The following is a 16,498-nucleotide window of genomic DNA, read 5'->3' as shown; positions in this document are numbered from 1 at the left end:
ACGTGGTCAACACTCGTCCGGACGGCCGATGATGTATAGCTGCGCGTAGGAATGGATACGGGTGGGCTCCACAGTTCAGACAAACCTATCGCAAAGAATCATTACTACACACCTCGGCGCATAATGCCCAGAATTGGTGTATCAGCGTTCCGCTATCGCCTTCCTGTAAATAAAACCTTGGAATGTAATTGGAAAACTTGATGTTTTTTGTTTTTTGTGTTGCGGTTTTCTTAGCGTTTTCCGCGTCAGTGTTTTTTGAACTTTCGCTCCGCCTTTTCTTAATCACGAACTTATATACCAGCCGTAGCCGGGACTCCCGTGTGTTTATCTGTGTTTCTATGTCCATCCTCCCTTCTATCATTTCTCTTTTCTCTACTTCTCTGCCTCCCCTTCCCCAGCGCAGGGTAGCCAACCAGATATTTGTTTTACGGTTAACCTCCCTGCATTTCCGCATCACATCTCCTTCTCGCTCTTTATCCATAGCAGAACACCTAACTTGTCTTGGGCGGTTCTCAGTATATGCGCGCTCTTCGCAAACTATTCTTCTCTCACGCTTGTCCCTTAATTTTTACAGCTCTCTTCTGAAGAAAATTATTACCCTAACTTTTAACGCCACGCCAATGTCAGGCATTTCCATGTTGGGGGTTCCCGTGCTGATTAGAAGAAGAAGAAACCCAACGAACGTTTTTCAACATAAAGCCCACGTTAACAGATATTAAAAAAAAGAAAAACGAGTCGAGAAGTAATTTTCAATTCTGGATAAATCCGTGACATACCAAATAATTCGGGTTTGGCGAAACCAGCTGTCTGGTCGGCACCAAAATCAAGTTGTAGCTATTAGTGTCTACTTTGTTGTTGATTATTTTTTCTCACTATCTAAATCTTTGGTTTCTTTCTTTTTTTTAACATACTGTCTTCACTATACAACTCCCCCAACCCCTCTTTTTTTTCGTTGTAAACAATAAGGCAGTTATCTTCCATATGAGACTATGGTATATGTTCTCTTGGCCAATCCCCCCGAGTGGGTACGAGCCATGAATTAGAGGATACAAACAAACAAACAAATCGGTGCACGTTCGTTCGAAGCAGCCGGAAAGCAAGCTCTCCCGTTCCATCGTTTCCGGTTTTGAAGAGATTCGATAACAGTAAGTCAGAACCAGTACGCATTCCTTAAGGACGACTCGGAAAACTTAGTGCGCAGTCTGAATCTGTTTGCTATTTCCTTTTACGTGGATGAAGCACTGAAGCAGTGGCACGAGGGTAAAGGCACAGTTTTTTCCCCTGAAGATTACACGCCAATGAACCAGCTATGGGATTCCTTAATACCAAATACTTTATAAATATGCTAGCATTTGAGCACCCACATTTCTCTCGACGAGTTGTCTTGGTTCCAAGCCGTTTAATTTTCTCTTCGATTCATTATCTCGTGCAGTGCTCACCTCATTAGTCTTTGTCTGCCAGGGTAGATTAGAAGGCTCCGGTAGATTTGCAGCTCAGGCTAGCGGCTGTGAAGCTGAAGGGCTTCGGTTTAATTCCCATTCACATGTCACTTTTAGAAGATAACTGTACAGTGGAGCTGACGAGCGCAGCCTCTTTTGCGGGTTGTCGGTTGAATGCCTTAAGGAAGAGTTTTATTGCAAATAATTTTCGGTGTTGTCGAAGAATGCCTAATTGTAGAGTGTAGAAAACAGATTGAAGATGGAGCTCGGAGTCGAGGAAGAAGAAGTAGCCAGGGTCACGCTCTGCATATTTTTTTTCCTGTTCTGTCAACAATAAACCGAAGACGTATCGATCCTGCGGTCTCTCTGGTCCTTCTGAAACATGGTGCCGCGAGCAGGATATTTTTCTTCGAATTTATCCAAATGTCGATGAATTGTGGCCGCTAGAAGGAAGCTACTTGGTGTAGTTCTGAAAGTAACCCTTGTCATCCTCCATGTTTTTATCTTCGGGGTTGGCATATCTTCGCTGGGTATTCTTTCCCACCACATGAATCACAGTGCGTCTCGGTCATTTTCATGTATCTTGATCTGCAAGAATGCTTTTTCCACGTCGGCTGACATAGCGATCTTGTGATGTCGAAAGTTCATCAGCAAGCTTGTGATGTCGGGGTTTAGGTTTGGCCCCTTTTCCAAGTTGTCATTTAAGGATTCACCTGGGTTCTGGCTTGACGATGCGTCAAAGACGATCCGTACTTTGTCGTTGTTCGGTCCTTCTTAATTACTGCTTGATGCGGCATGTAGTATACAAATTTGTTCTGTATATCGGATCCAGCATCTTCTTCGACGTTTTCTGCTATTTCTTGCTCAAAGTACTCTCGAATAGCTTTGTCATAGGCTAGGAATTCATCTTTATCCTTGCATAATTTTTTGGTCACCTGGATGAGCCTCTTCTCTGCAATGGTGGTGTTGTCGTCCAATGTCACGTTTTCCTTCCATGGTAGCCGCACTTGGTATCTTCCTGCCTTGAACTCCATTGTTTGTCGGACGTAGTCTAGCACATGTTCATCGCTCAACTTTGTTGCTAATTTCTCCTTGATGCCCATGTTTTCCAAGTCCCAGAATCTCTGCAGTTCGTCCGCAGTCGTGTCCGACTTGGCACTGACCTTGAGTACCATAACCGTCGATGATTTCATCGGCACACAATGAAGTCTAACAGGACATTGGACCGTCCATCCCAATATTGTTTCTATTGCCATTACTTTTGGATGAATCTCGCGAATGCGACCAGTGACTACAGTCCATCAATATTCTGCTCCAATTAATATAGAAGTTTCCATATTTTTTATTTCTTTGTCCGTCTTCTCGTTGTCATCAGCCAAACGAACTCCCATTGATCTTGCTCTTTCGTTATTGTCAACGGTGGCGATGGTAGCACGTCACAGGATATAACTTCTATCTCCAGTGCCTCAATCGTGACTGGCTCCGAGATGGGATCCTGCCTCACGCTGACCTCGACGACTTTCATGTATAGTTTCATCTCTCCTCCTCCAAATGACCCTACAGTAATCCTTTCAGATCTTTTTACCTTGCACGCTAGTATTCTTGCCAATCTTTTGAGGATGAATGTCCTCTGGCTCCCGTTGTCCAGCAGAATCCGTGCGTAGCACCCGCTGTCTTCTCCCTCCGTCCACAAAAAGGCTGTCTGCAGTAGTATGGACTTGTGTTCATCAGACTGCTGTGCGTGCATGTTGCAGGACTTGCTGGTGTCTAACCAGTCAGGTTGCGCACTTTTACGCACTTGCTCAACATCACCGGTTTGCTGCTGTGCTGACTTTCCTGCAGGCGTACGTGGTCGACACATGGATGTTGCGTGCCTTCCCTTGCATGTTTTGCAGCGTACGTTAGCGCGGCATATCTTCGCGGTGTGGTGAGGTCTGGTGCACCTGAAGCACCTTCGTTCCCGTTGCAAGGCTTCTTTCTTCTGTTGCATACTAATGCTTCTTCTGCAATCTTCCGTGTAGTGTCCAGTCATCTCACAGAAGATGCATTTTTTCATCGAGGTGCTTTAAAGCGCAGATGTTCTAGTACGCCTCATACTGTGCGGTGACTGGGTAACGTCGTATTTTTCTTCTCGAGTTTCTTCTCTGCTGCGTATATATATGTTTAAAAACTCCATAATTTCTTTCAAACTGCTCGTGCTGTCTCTTGACGCTGAGTCCGGTTCCGTAGTTGCTGGTCTGTTGTCACGTTTTTTTAACTCCTTCATCTTTTTCTCAATCCTCATATCCACCGGTAGCGCAGATTTTACAACAGGAGCTATCACTGTGGCGTAACTACCCATTTCCACTCCTAATGACTGCAATGCTCGTGTGTTCACTTGCAACATTTGGAAGAGTTTCTTAATCCCATCTACACCTTTAGGACTCTTCACTGCTTCCAAATTTGCAAGCTCTTTTATCTAGGTCTCTTTTAAATCATCTTTTCGTCCGAAGGTTTCTTTCAAAAGAGTGACTGCATGCTCGTAATTTTGATCAGAAAACTGCAAACCTTCTATGAGGGACGCAGCCTTCCCGCTCAGACACGCCAGAAGGTAATTAAATTTTTGATTCTTCGGCATGTTCGCTCTGTTATGCACCGATGTCTCGAACTGATGCCAAAACCTTGGCCATGCTGTTTTTTTCCCATCAAACTTGATCATCTCAAGACGTGGCAACTTAACAAGCTCTTGCGTCTCCGAGATTTGGTTAGTACCTTGCACTGAACTTGCCTGTTCTGTGACTATTCTCGTTGTCAGTGGCGTCGCTTGTTCTAACTCGCGTAATCGCTCCTCTATTTTCGTCGTTGCAGCGACGATTTTCATCTCATAATGCAAAACTCTTTCAAATTCTGCCTCCGCGTCGTCTTCTTCAATGAACGGTTCTATCTGTTCGTTAACTTGTCTTAGCGTTTGTGACACGCTCTTCATCTGGTTCAGAAGCGTCATAAGTTGCGCTCGATGGGCGTCTTCTTCTATCTTCGTATCAATTTCGCTCGTAAGCGTCGTCACATTTGCTCGAAGCGTCTTCCGCTTCTTCGATAGGACCTCTTTATTCATGCCTAAAACGTGTTAAAGAGCTCTTGCCTTTTTATGCGCGTCTCCAACAGTCGTCGGTCGTGGTCCTTCTCTCGACGGTTCGTCCTTGAGCCAGACGCCGCTGCTCCGTTCTCCAACCCGTTGTTGCGAATGGGGTTGAAGTTTGTGCGTCTGTCTTCAGATCATCCTGGTCATTAAATTTGTGTGGGGCCGTCTATGTCTTCGAGTGGCGACGTCGTTTTAGCGTTTGTCAGCTTTCAGAGCAGCACTTTCAAAGGTGGCGAAACAAATTTATGAAACGAAACTTTTGGATAGCAGAAAGTTTCTGTATGTTGACTGGCATCCATACTAGCTTTACACAGTGTGGCTCCTTTATAGCCTACTCATTTCATTGGACTTTGGGGTTGTTTTGAAGTGTCTGATTTTAAGTAATTCTACGGAAGAATATTTTGGAAGAACGACATTAGTGACCTGTCCGACTTCTTCAGGTGTAATGGAAAAAACAAGATAAAATACGAAATAACAAAACTACAAGAAATATTATACAGGCAGAGATAGTGCGCACATGTAGGACATCAAAAACTCTTTTTAAAGGAGGCGTGCCGAACGTGTAGGTAAAGGTCTGTAACGCTATGCAGGTTTGTAATTGGTTATCCGACAGCATGCACTGAAATAATCACCCGAAACGTCAAACTTTTTTGACTTTTACAGTAAGCAGTTTTTTCATTGTTATGAATTTCGCGGAGTGTCACAGATCTCGCGATGCGTTATTTGATATTTTTACTGCATTTCACAACCACAACAAAGATGTGATTATATTTTCAACTTTCCTGAATGCTTTTGTCCGTAACCCGCATAAAAATTAGTAATTTATAATGAAACTAGACCCCAGTGAAGGTGAATAATAAAAGAATTACTCATCGAGGTAATCACAGCTAGATCGCTCATCGAGTCACTCAATCAACTAGAGAAATCGATATCAAGCGAAAAGAGGAGTAGGCAAGATACCCCTCCAAGTGTGTAAGCACAACAAATAGGTTCGGCTTGCTATCGAAGATAGTTGTCTCATTTCGCCTATAAACGCAGTTGTGGGTTAGTACTTGTGTGTGTTGCCGACTATTTGTCTGTTTGCGATGTAGCATGAAAGTATACCACTCGTGTTACGTCACAATAACACTCTTAAAGAAATCAGTACTACCTACGTCACCACGCGTTTGCCTTTGGGCAGTGTCTCCGTCACATGTGAAAATTATCACCTCTTTCTAAACTCTGAGTCACAGTAACGTGAATGGCCATCATACCGAACATAATGTACGAAGAGCGATCGGTTGTCGTAGCAAAGCGCCGTCGTAAACAAGTCCCGCATTCAACTGTCACTCAAGAAATGTCTGTAATAGATAACTTACAGACTTATTGCGAGGTATGCCCAAATAATAATAAAGCAATAGAGAAAAAAAGTGTTCTTTTGCCTTCACTGTTTCACTAACTGCTATACAATGATGAGGAATGCATGGCCGAGGCAGCAAACGAATTTGGCTGTGGAGATCGTCTCGTGAGTCGCCATACCACTCACTTTTCAACGGTTGCGCCTTTGGGTGAAGGTCCGAGACAAATCTCAGTCTAGTCTATGTAACCATGTCACGATATCTTGCTCTTTTTTCCAGGAATGGCTGACCAGTCGGAAATGTCCTCCATGTCTTCGGTAGAACCATCTGAGATGTCAGGCATGTCAGGTATGTCGGGCGCACATTGTCTTGTTCTTACAACACTGCCACGTGAGGAATCGAACATAAAATCTCACAATGTCACCGACATCATGGTTTTGGTTTAGGTGATGTTGCAGGAAAATAAAAAAATAGCAGAATATGCTGTTTAAAAAAAAAAGACATTTTGTGACCCACGAAGGCTGCGCCCATACTTCAGCCGTAGCTGCAGTAGCAATCTGAAGTGTTTATTGGGCCTACAAGGAAGAATTATTCATTGCACATAGGTAAGTTAGGCAGATCACTTAGCTAAAGTTCATGATCACACGAAAGCGCAGTAAATCTGAAGTAGAAGGTTTACGCCGACTCCAGTACACCAGCTTAGGATGCAGTACAAATGTGGTAAAAAAGGTCATCAGGCTAAAGGTGGAGCTGCTCTAGCTGGGGCCTGTCGACAGATGAGCGTCCATGTCCGCGTCCCACTACAGCTCCCAGATGCACACACAGGGGGCGTAACTGACTGGGTTGCGTACTAAGTGGTCGACGCGCAGTGGAAAGTGGCAAAAACTGAACTCAAACTTCATCTGGATGCGAACTCAAGCGTGAACAGCCTTTAATCACAGTTGCCAGGGCGGGTGTGCCAAGTACAGTCGAAATTGCAAGTGAAATACATAAAAAACCACAGCAGCATTGTTTTTGCACATTTGACGCCGAGTTTTATGGGTTAAGTTGTTTATCAAAATGAAACTTTTTAAGGCTTTAACAATTTACTCTCACAGTCGTAAAATTGCATATCATTCAGTACGACAGCAAAATAAAGACATGTTTTTCAACTGGCAGACGTTTTTTTCTTATTGAATACACAATGTTCAAATGAATTCGAGCTATAAGGAAATACTTCCATTCCTATGGCTATAGTAAGCTGTAGGCTTATCCTTCACGTGTATTCACTGAAATGTTCTACCAATTCAGCTGAGCACTGGTGTGCCCCCCCCCCCCCCACCGTGGTGGTCTAGTGGCTAAGGTACTCGGATGGTGACCCAAAGGTCGCGGGATCGAATCCCAGCTGCGGCGGCTGCATTTTCAATGGAGGCGAAAATGCCATAGGCCCGAGTGCTCAGCTTTGGGTGCACTTCAAAGAACCCCAGGTGGTCAAAATTTCCGGAGTCCTCCTCTACGGCGTCTCTCAGTCATATGGGGGTTCGGGGAGGGTAAACCCCACATATCAATAAATCAATCAATCAACTGGGGTGCTTGGATTCGCGTCGCAAAATATGCCGCGCAGTTTGATCACCCTTCAAAGATCACGATTAAACTACGTTGTCGTAGTAACTGAAAACAGAAAATTTAACTTGGTGGCAGGTATGTGAATATGTTTGATTGGGCGAGTTGACGATTCATTTTTGTTTCACATTCGAGCGTGATACGTAGACAGGGACAAAAAATACACAGACTTATCTCACTCATATTTTAAACTGAAATTAGTGGAATAGTATCTATTTGAATATTACAGTCAGCCACGTTTGTCAGATATGTGGACGTTTAAGATGCACATTGCATAAAACTAGCGCATCATACGGCTGAAGTCAGATAAAAATGGAGAAATATACATTCGATTTGCTACAAACTGCGCCATTATATTGCTACGGAGAGGAAGAAAAGGAAGAGGTGCGACTGACAGGCGCGCGACTGGGCCAATCAGCCATTGTGTCTCTTGCCTGTAGTTTTTACTCTGCAAATACATCTCGCTCAGAAGCAACCAACCTCGTAACATATTGGTGGAGGTGCTGGGTAACCATCAGGCAACGGAGCTCCGCAGCGGACGTCGCATCGCCCTTCCAGCCATGGCCAATGCTCAGCCCTCCGCGTCAACGTCAGCGTCTCCGACGAACATGGCGTCGCAACCGTACGTTTTCACGCCTCTCAAGGATCCCGGTACATTCTGCGGAACCGATGGCGTCGACGTTGACGATTGGCTGGCCATGTTTGAACGAGTGAGTGTGCCGAACAGATGGGATCCCACACTTCAGTTGGCTAATGTGCTGTTCTATTTGAGAGGCACGGCCAAGGTGTGGTATGAGAACAATGAAGAAGAACTCACAAGCTGGGACCAATGCAAAGCAAAGATGCGGGAGGTGTTTGGCAAAACCGCCAGTCGGAAGATCGCCGCCAAAAAGGAATTGGCCTGCCGTGCCCAATCCCCTACGGAGTCATACCTCGCTTACATTCAAGACGTGCTGGCCCTCTGCCGAAAGGCCGAAAGCGACATGACAGAAGGTGACAAGGTGGGACATGTTCTGAAAGGGATTGCCGACGACGCGTTCAATCTCCTGATGTGCAAGGGCTGTTCCACCGTAGACGCGATCATCAAAGAGTGTCGTCAGTTCGAGCAAGTGAAAAGTCGCCGCATTCTACAAACATTCGCTCGACTCCCAAACACCGCTGCAACATCTACTTGCGAGGACCAGTCAACACCACAACGTGCATCGCCGCCGGGAGACCTTACACGCATTGTTCGTCGTGAACTGGAAGCTATGGCGCCCTCGGCGTTCTATTCGCGCAGTACCGATGCCACTCCTGTTACTGTTCCTCTTGTTCAAGCCATCGTGCGCCGGGAGCTTGAAAACATCGGAGTGCATTCCGTGTGCCATGTCACCGCGCCTAGAGTCAGCGAACGCCCTTTCGTGATGCCCTTCTCCGACCGACGGTCTTCTCCACGTACTCGCAACCCGGCTGAGTGGCGAACTGCAGATGACCGCCCTATATGTTTCAACTGCCACCGCGTTGGACATATTGCCCGTTACTGCCGCAACACATGGTCCTCGGCACATCGCGCAACGACCAATATGACCCGTTTCGACGATACCGCCCGCACCTTTCCACCTGCCGAAGAGCCCAATGCCATTGACCATTCTCGGAACACTTGGTACAGCCGCTCGCCTTCACCACGTGGGCACCAGTCTCGATCGCCGCAAACACGTCGCCCATCGTCCCGTTCGCCGCAGCCACGGCGCTTCTCGTCCCCCGTGGCTTCCGGCCGCGTTGTCTCGGAAAACTGAGAAATGCAGCCCCCGGAGGTGGTGCTGCATTGACGACTTCCGCAGCAAATCCTCTTTCCGTTCCCACCAGACGAAGTGTAATAGACGTTAAAGTAGACGGCGAACCTGTACAAGCACTTGTCGACACCGGCGCAAGCATTTCGGTCATGAGTTCAAGCCTACGCACACGTTTAAAGAAAGTTCTGACACCAGCGGCTGCACAAATGCTCCGTGTGGCCGATGGCGGCACGCCGATGGTTCTCGGTCTGTGCACTGCCCGCTTACGTATAAAGGACCACACTACTTCTGTCATTTTAGCCGTGATTGACCACTGCCCTTATGACATTATCCTAGGCCTGGACTTCTTGTCGAATCATTCTGCTCTGATCGATTGTGCTACAGGCGTTCTTCAGCTAGAGTTGCCTCAGATAGTCGCTGACCCCCCCACTGCCCCGCCGCGCCTGTGCTCTCTTCAGGATGTGCGGCTGTCAGCTCAGGCAGCCACCTTCGTCGTTTTGACCGCACAGCCCCAAGTTCCCGATGGTCAATATGTCCTCCTTCCTCTCGCCGACGTCCTCTTGAGCCGCAACATTGCCATTCCCCATACGCTTGTGACTGTTACTGACAATTGTACCTCGCTTCCACTTCTCAATTTCAGCTTGTGCCCTCAAGTGCTTCCTCGTGGCATGTTCTTGGCCAGCGTATCTAATGCTGACGAATTCGAAATAGCAGCGCTCACCACCGAGATTGATTTACTTCAGTCTCCAGTAGCGAACAGCACCTGTTCTCGGCCAGATCGTTTCTCGAAGATGATTGCACCCGACCTCAACCCTGCGCAAGCCAATGACATCCATCGCCTTCTCGCGTCATATACCGACATTTTTTCTTTCGACGACAGACCTCTAGGGCAAACATCCACTGTTCAGCACCGTATAAATACTGGTGACGCCAGTCCTATTCGCCGACGCCCCTATCGTGTCTCCCCCACTGAGCGTAGAGTTATCCAAGCAGAAGTGGACAAAATGCTCAACAAAGGTGTCATAGAACCATCAAGTAGTCCTTGGGCCTCCCCTGTCGTCCTTGTGAAGAAAAAAGATGGTACCTGGCGCTTCTGCGTTGACTATCGCCACCTAAACAAGATCACACGAAAAGACGTGTACCCGCTACCACGCATCGATGACGCGTTGGACTGCCTACACGGGGCTACATACTTCTCGTCTATAGATCTCCGGTCCGGCTACTGGCAGATTTCTGTCGATGAAATGGACCGCGAGAAGACGGCCTTCATTACACCAGATAGTTTATACCAGTTTAAGGTCATGCCTTTTGGACTATGTAACGCCCCTGCCACATTCGAACGAATGATGGACTCTCTCCTGCGTGGTTACAAGTGGTCTACTTGTCTTTGTTACCTAGACGATGTGATAGTCTTTTCATCTACTTTCGATAGCCACCTGACCCGTCTCGCTGCAATTCTCGCAGTCTTCAGAACAGCTGGGCTACAACTCAATTCCAAGAAGTGTCAATTTGGTCACCGTCAGATTGCCATTCTGGGCCATATTGTAAACGCCGATGGTGTCCAACCAGATCCCGAAAAGATCCGCGTCGTCCGTAGCTTTCCAGTGCCCCGTTCTACATCCGACGTCCGTAGCTTCGTCGGCTTATGTTCCTACTTTCGCCGTTTTGTGAAAAACTTCGCTGACGTTGCCCGGCCACTGACAGATTTGCTGAAGAAGGATACCACATTCTCATGGGGCCCTGAGCAGGCTCAAGCGTTCGCCGCTCTCATCGGCTACCTAACTACGCCCCCCATACTTGCCCACTTTAATCCTTCTGCTGCCACAGAGGTTCGCACCGACGCCAGTGGCCACGGTATCGGCGCAGTTCTCGCTCAGCGGCACCACGGTAGACAGTGCGTGATAGCTTACGCCAGTCGCCTGCTTTCTCCCCAGGAGATGAATTATTCCATCACCGAGAGAGAGTGTCTAGCTTTAGTTTGGGCCGTCGCCAAGTTTCGGCCATATTTATATGGTCGCATTTTCACTGTCGTTACGGACCACCACGCCCTCTGTTGGCTGACTTCTCTGAAGGACCCGACTGGACGTCTGGCTCGCTGGGCTCTGAGGCTTCAGGAATTTTCGTTTAGCGTCAGCTACAAGTCTGGCCGTTTGCACAAGGACGCAGACTGTCTTTCTCGATATCCGGTAGATCCTCCTGATCCCGTTGCGCCTGACCTGGAGAGCAGAGTAATGACGTTTACAGACGTCAGCGATATGCGCATCGAACAACGACGGGATGAGTCATTGCGCACTATCATCGACGCCATCCAGTCTGACAGCCATGACGCTGAATCCCGTATGTTCGTGCTGCATGACGGCATCCTCTACCGCCGCAACGTCACCACTGAAGGCCCTGAGCTTCTGCTTGTCATCCCTCGTCATCTACGGCCTGCCATACTTCAACAACTTCACGACGCACCAACAGCGGGACACCTCGGCGTTTCCCGCACATACGACCGCGTGCGACGTCGATTTTTCTGGCCTGGATTGTACCGCAGCGTACGTCGATATGTCAGTGTGTGGTACTGTTTATGTAATAACAACGCTAATACACAGTATTCACAAACTGGACAAGAAATGACCATATCCTTTTGCGACAGACATCATTGTACCCCAAGAATGTGCCGAATATACGAAATTTGATACTAAAGTTCTAGAGAAAAAGTTTTATGTGAGTTGGACTGTTCGAAAACATTGCCAGAAATTTTAAAGTTAATAAATATAATGGAAATGTACATAATTATCTCGTTAATTCAAACTCATTTGTGACGTATTTCTTCATTTAATCGAATTCAAGGACGCGCTCCAATTACATGCGACAAATATCAGCTGAGAGTGAGCATTTCTGAAAAGGTTAAAAAGTGTTTGCAAATTTCTACCGAAGCACTCCACCTCGTAGAACTCATTGGACGTGGTACGGTCTTAATTGAAGCCATTACTCACACATAACTTAAGTCACCCATAAGTCACCCATAATTGATATTGATATATCCCCCATAAGTCAATCGTAAGTGATATAAATGAAGTATGGGTGACCACAACGCTTTATTGACCATTAGATTTGTTCGTGGTCTATCCCTTGGAAACAGCACACAGAAACGGCAAAATTAAGTCACACCCCTAAAGAAAGGTGCTGTGTCGCAAAGGGTTATAGAGATTTGCTATTGTTATTCATTCGTTGTACTCATGGCATTAGGCGACAGTTGCACAAAAAGAGAAACTGTGCTCAACTTACACCGTATTGTGCTTAAGCAGATGTCTTCATTGGGAATTATTGACTGCCCATCCATGTAATGGGGCACGCCAAGTTGGCACATTTGGTGAATGTGACATAATATAAAGGTTTTCTGCACTCTACACTGTCAAAGTCGAAATCCGGTGGCAAAAATATCTTGAGTTCTCACCATGCACGCAATGACTGGATATCACTTATTTATCATTACATGTGAGCCTCACTGTTGATTCAACTGAAACGGCTGTGCTGTGAAAGTCTAATGAAACGAATAGAAATCCAAGCCAAGGAAGCTATCGGGACGTTATTAGTCTTTGAAGTGTATAATGGTGATCTTGAAATAAATGTGAAGAAACAGAAGCGGACGAAAATGCGACCGTCCACAGGTAGGAATCGATACTGTAATCTTTTAGAGCTTGATGCTAAGCTCCCACCTTGTAGAAAAGACCGCGTGCCACGTAACGCCAACTGACAAAAGAGATTATTCCACACTAACCTTCACGCCAAAAAAAAGCACTAGCTCATGATTACATGTACATGATTACTTGTGCTATGTATAACTGCCGCAAGACAGTGGAATACAATAAACGACATTAGATCGACAATTCGTGAAATAATTGACATGCTTGACACTACAACTTTTCTTCACAAGACCTGCCTTCATTCTGCTTTGTAATTCAATTCTAGAGCACATTTGCTGCAGTTTTCCACGTGCGGAAAACACAACGTCGGGGTTGATTTTTTTTGCACATTTTTTATCTTATGCGAAAACTCGTGCACATATGGGACTACCGCAAACTTACGTCGTTTATCTGCCTCCTTTAAAGGGCATCCCTTCCCTTTGTTCATACGCAGTACCTTCTGAGCGGCGAAAATGAGGACATTGGACGGAAAGCCTGCCTGTCGCAAGCTAGTTATTTGATTAGAAAATACACGCGCCATTTTGTGGAAACATGATTTCGTTACAGCTGAATTGAGAAGAAAGGTTGGGGTGTCAAGCATGTCGATTCCTTCATCAATTGTCGATCTAATGTCGTTTATTGTATTCCACTGTCTAGCGGCAGCTTATACATTGGGCAGACTGGGCGCTGCTTGAATATTCGCTTGCGAGAACTCTACAAGGCGGTGAAATCAGCCCGGGTTTACATTTGTCCGCCAATTGCAAAAAGTGTCTCTGCGTACTTGAATTTTCGCGCACATCTGTCTTATACAGCCATCATGACATGAAAACTAGAGAGATTGCGGAAGCCTTTTTAATTAAAAAGATATTGATTGTTGTGTCAGTTCACCGTCTATATAACTGATAGATTGTGAAATATTGTTTCTGGACGACACCTGATCATGGTGGAACCATCTCCCCAGTTGTTTCCCTTTCTCATCTTTCTGGTGTATAATTTCTTCTCTGAATAAATTGAGTTTCAGTCTGCGCTTGTTTGTCTCTTCTCTTGTGTCCCGTTGGTTTGTGCTTCTAATTAATCCATTATGAATTTGTACCAACTAGCCTGCCTGTCAACCCGACTGCATTATCAGAAAGTTGCACGTTGGATACCTGTAGGTGCAAAGTTGATTTTCATCCAGTTTAATTTCTTGACATGTACACATTTAATACTGCAATACATTTAGAGTACTATATAACGTCCCCGATACATTTCTTGGCGCCATTGGCGATTGGTTTTTCAGTAAGCTTTTATTTAACAAAGAAATGGACTCTTGAAAGGCGCTAACAGAAAACTACTGCAATGATCTACTACACTGCGTTGAGAAAAAAAATCAGCAGAAGCAAACAGACACACTCACGTTGGGCGATATAGCTAAATCACAATGAAGTTTTTTTTCAGAGTTGTCAATCTTTCTCTATGTACAGAGCTATACGCGTAAGCACATTGTGCGGGAAAATGAAATAAAAGATTGCCACTACTCAATACAATTTAAAATTAAATCCGGTTAATCGGAAATGTTTGGTGATGCTTTTGCTTTGGAGTTGACTCAAAAAATAGGAGTGCATAATTACAATGAATATTTGGGGAGTAGTTTATGAGCTGGGTAATATGAGCGAATACAATTTTTAGTTTTCGTGAACTGTTATCAAGACCGTATGGTTGGAGCTAGGGACAGTGAAAGCATATGTTGATGTTAACCATTGTATAGCAGCAAAATTAATGTGGGGCATATGTTTTGCTTTGACATGTTTAGCAACGTTCTGTCTCGTGATTGATTCCTCACTCGCTGTTCGTTTTTTTATTTACTACGACGTCGACTGCTTAACTCTTCGTGTTTGAGAGACTTTTAGGGTTTTTCAAAATTAAATAAACAAAATTTAAATGCGAAACCAAAACTATTATCTAAGCAGACGGCGCCTGGATCGTATAACATTGTATGCAGCAAAAGGTAGTCGCAGTGAGCTGGTACTAACAACGCTTTTTTTTTTCGTTTTCACAGACACGAGTACGACGGATAAGCAAGGAGGCGGTAGGTTCATACATCTCAAATATCTTATGATATCATATTACCGGATTACGCTATACTTCCCTATCGTAAGTGTTGTTGATGTATACATGAACGTAACTATAAATAACTCCGCATCTCTTACCTCGACTGAATATCCTAAAAACGACCCTAATAAAACACATTCTTGCCAGTTACATGCTATAGTTTTCCCTGCATCGTCCCATGTTCCCGTCGTCTTTTATAAGTGCTGGTCGGAAAACAGTACAGGCGTCACCTGAGCTTCAATACAACAAAAAAAGTGGGTTATACCTTCTGCGCTGCCACACCCGTTGGCGCTCTGTAGTCGATTGGGCTACTGTCACAACTGGCAACAATAATGATTGCTTCAGAGATAGGTCGCGTTATAGGTGTTCTTTTGATTCATTGGTACAGGATGAAATAGGGAATAGGAAAAAGGGAGCACACACGGACAACGCTTTGTGGTTTTTTGCCTTCCGTCTCCAATTTGCCGCTGCGCAGATAATTCGAAGTGAAACAAGATCTGGCTTTCTGAATCGTTATCAGTGGTCGGGCTCTGCCTTGCAGGAAATTAACTAGACCACCTATGATAGGAACAGCCTCATTTACTTCTTCGCGGAGTCTTCATCGATTGAAGTTCAGAAGTTCGTGGCCTCATGGTCAGGCGCAATATCAAGGCGTGGCCGGATAAGCGTGTCAGTGAATCGCGACCATCGAAACGCTCATATGGGCAAAGCCAGCTGGCACACCAAAAGAATGCTTGGCGCCCAAATCACTAAAAAAGCTAACGCAATCGAGTGCGTGATCAAGGCGCTGCGAAAGTGTTACGAAGAGCGGCAGTGGTTGCAGCTTGGCCACATGACACCCTGACAGTCCAAAATACTCAGCGAACAGGCAGTGCCTTTGCACACTCCGACAATTCTTGCAGTTCAATAGAACTTATGAGGGAGCGTCATTTATTTCTCAAATATGGGTTAATTTAGGCCTGCATGAACCATAAATTGACGGCGACGAAGTGAGCAGTGGAGAAAACATGGTAGGTGTAACATTAAGGGACAAGAAGACAGCAGTGCGTATAATGTAACAAACGGGTGTTAATGACATGATAGTCGGAATTAACAAAAAAATGTTCATGACCAGCGCAGGTAGCGTGAAGGCAAGATAACCGCTGGTAATTGAGCATTATAGACTGGATTCCAAGAGAATGCAAGCGTTTGAGCGGGAGACACAGTTAGGTGGACAGATGAGACTAGGAAGTTTGCGGGTATAAAGTTGTAGTAGCAAGCACAGGACCGAGTGGATTGGTGGAACGCAAGAGAAGCATTTGTTCTGCAGTGGGCGTAGCCTGGCTGATGATGATGATGTTGATGATGATGATGAATGAGAACGCATTCATGAACCAGACTGGCTGTAATTCTTCCATGTTCAGCCGATTAGTGGTGCTATTACTTTAGTCGTGCCGGCAGTCCGCGTTCGTACTTTAGCCTT

At 45.6% G+C, this 16,498-nt stretch overlaps 1 long non-coding RNA gene across 1 annotated transcript; it reads left to right on the top strand.

The window, feature by feature from the left end:
- Positions 1 to 1,093: 1,093 nt before the first annotated feature.
- On the top strand, positions 1,094 to 15,063 carry LOC142764910 (uncharacterized). The gene is made up of 3 exons (XR_012883956.1): positions 1,094 to 1,145; positions 6,177 to 6,245; positions 14,984 to 15,063. It is a non-coding gene; the product is annotated as an uncharacterized LOC142764910 (long non-coding RNA).
- Positions 15,064 to 16,498: the final 1,435 nt, after the last annotated feature.

This window comes from Rhipicephalus microplus, chromosome 6 (genome assembly GCF_043290135.1).
Source record: "Rhipicephalus microplus isolate Deutch F79 chromosome 6, USDA_Rmic, whole genome shotgun sequence".
NCBI classification, from domain to species: Eukaryota; Metazoa; Arthropoda; class Arachnida; order Ixodida; family Ixodidae; genus Rhipicephalus; species Rhipicephalus microplus.
The sequence above is the reverse complement of the archived record's forward strand: the minus strand, read 5'-3'. Positions and strand labels throughout refer to the sequence as shown.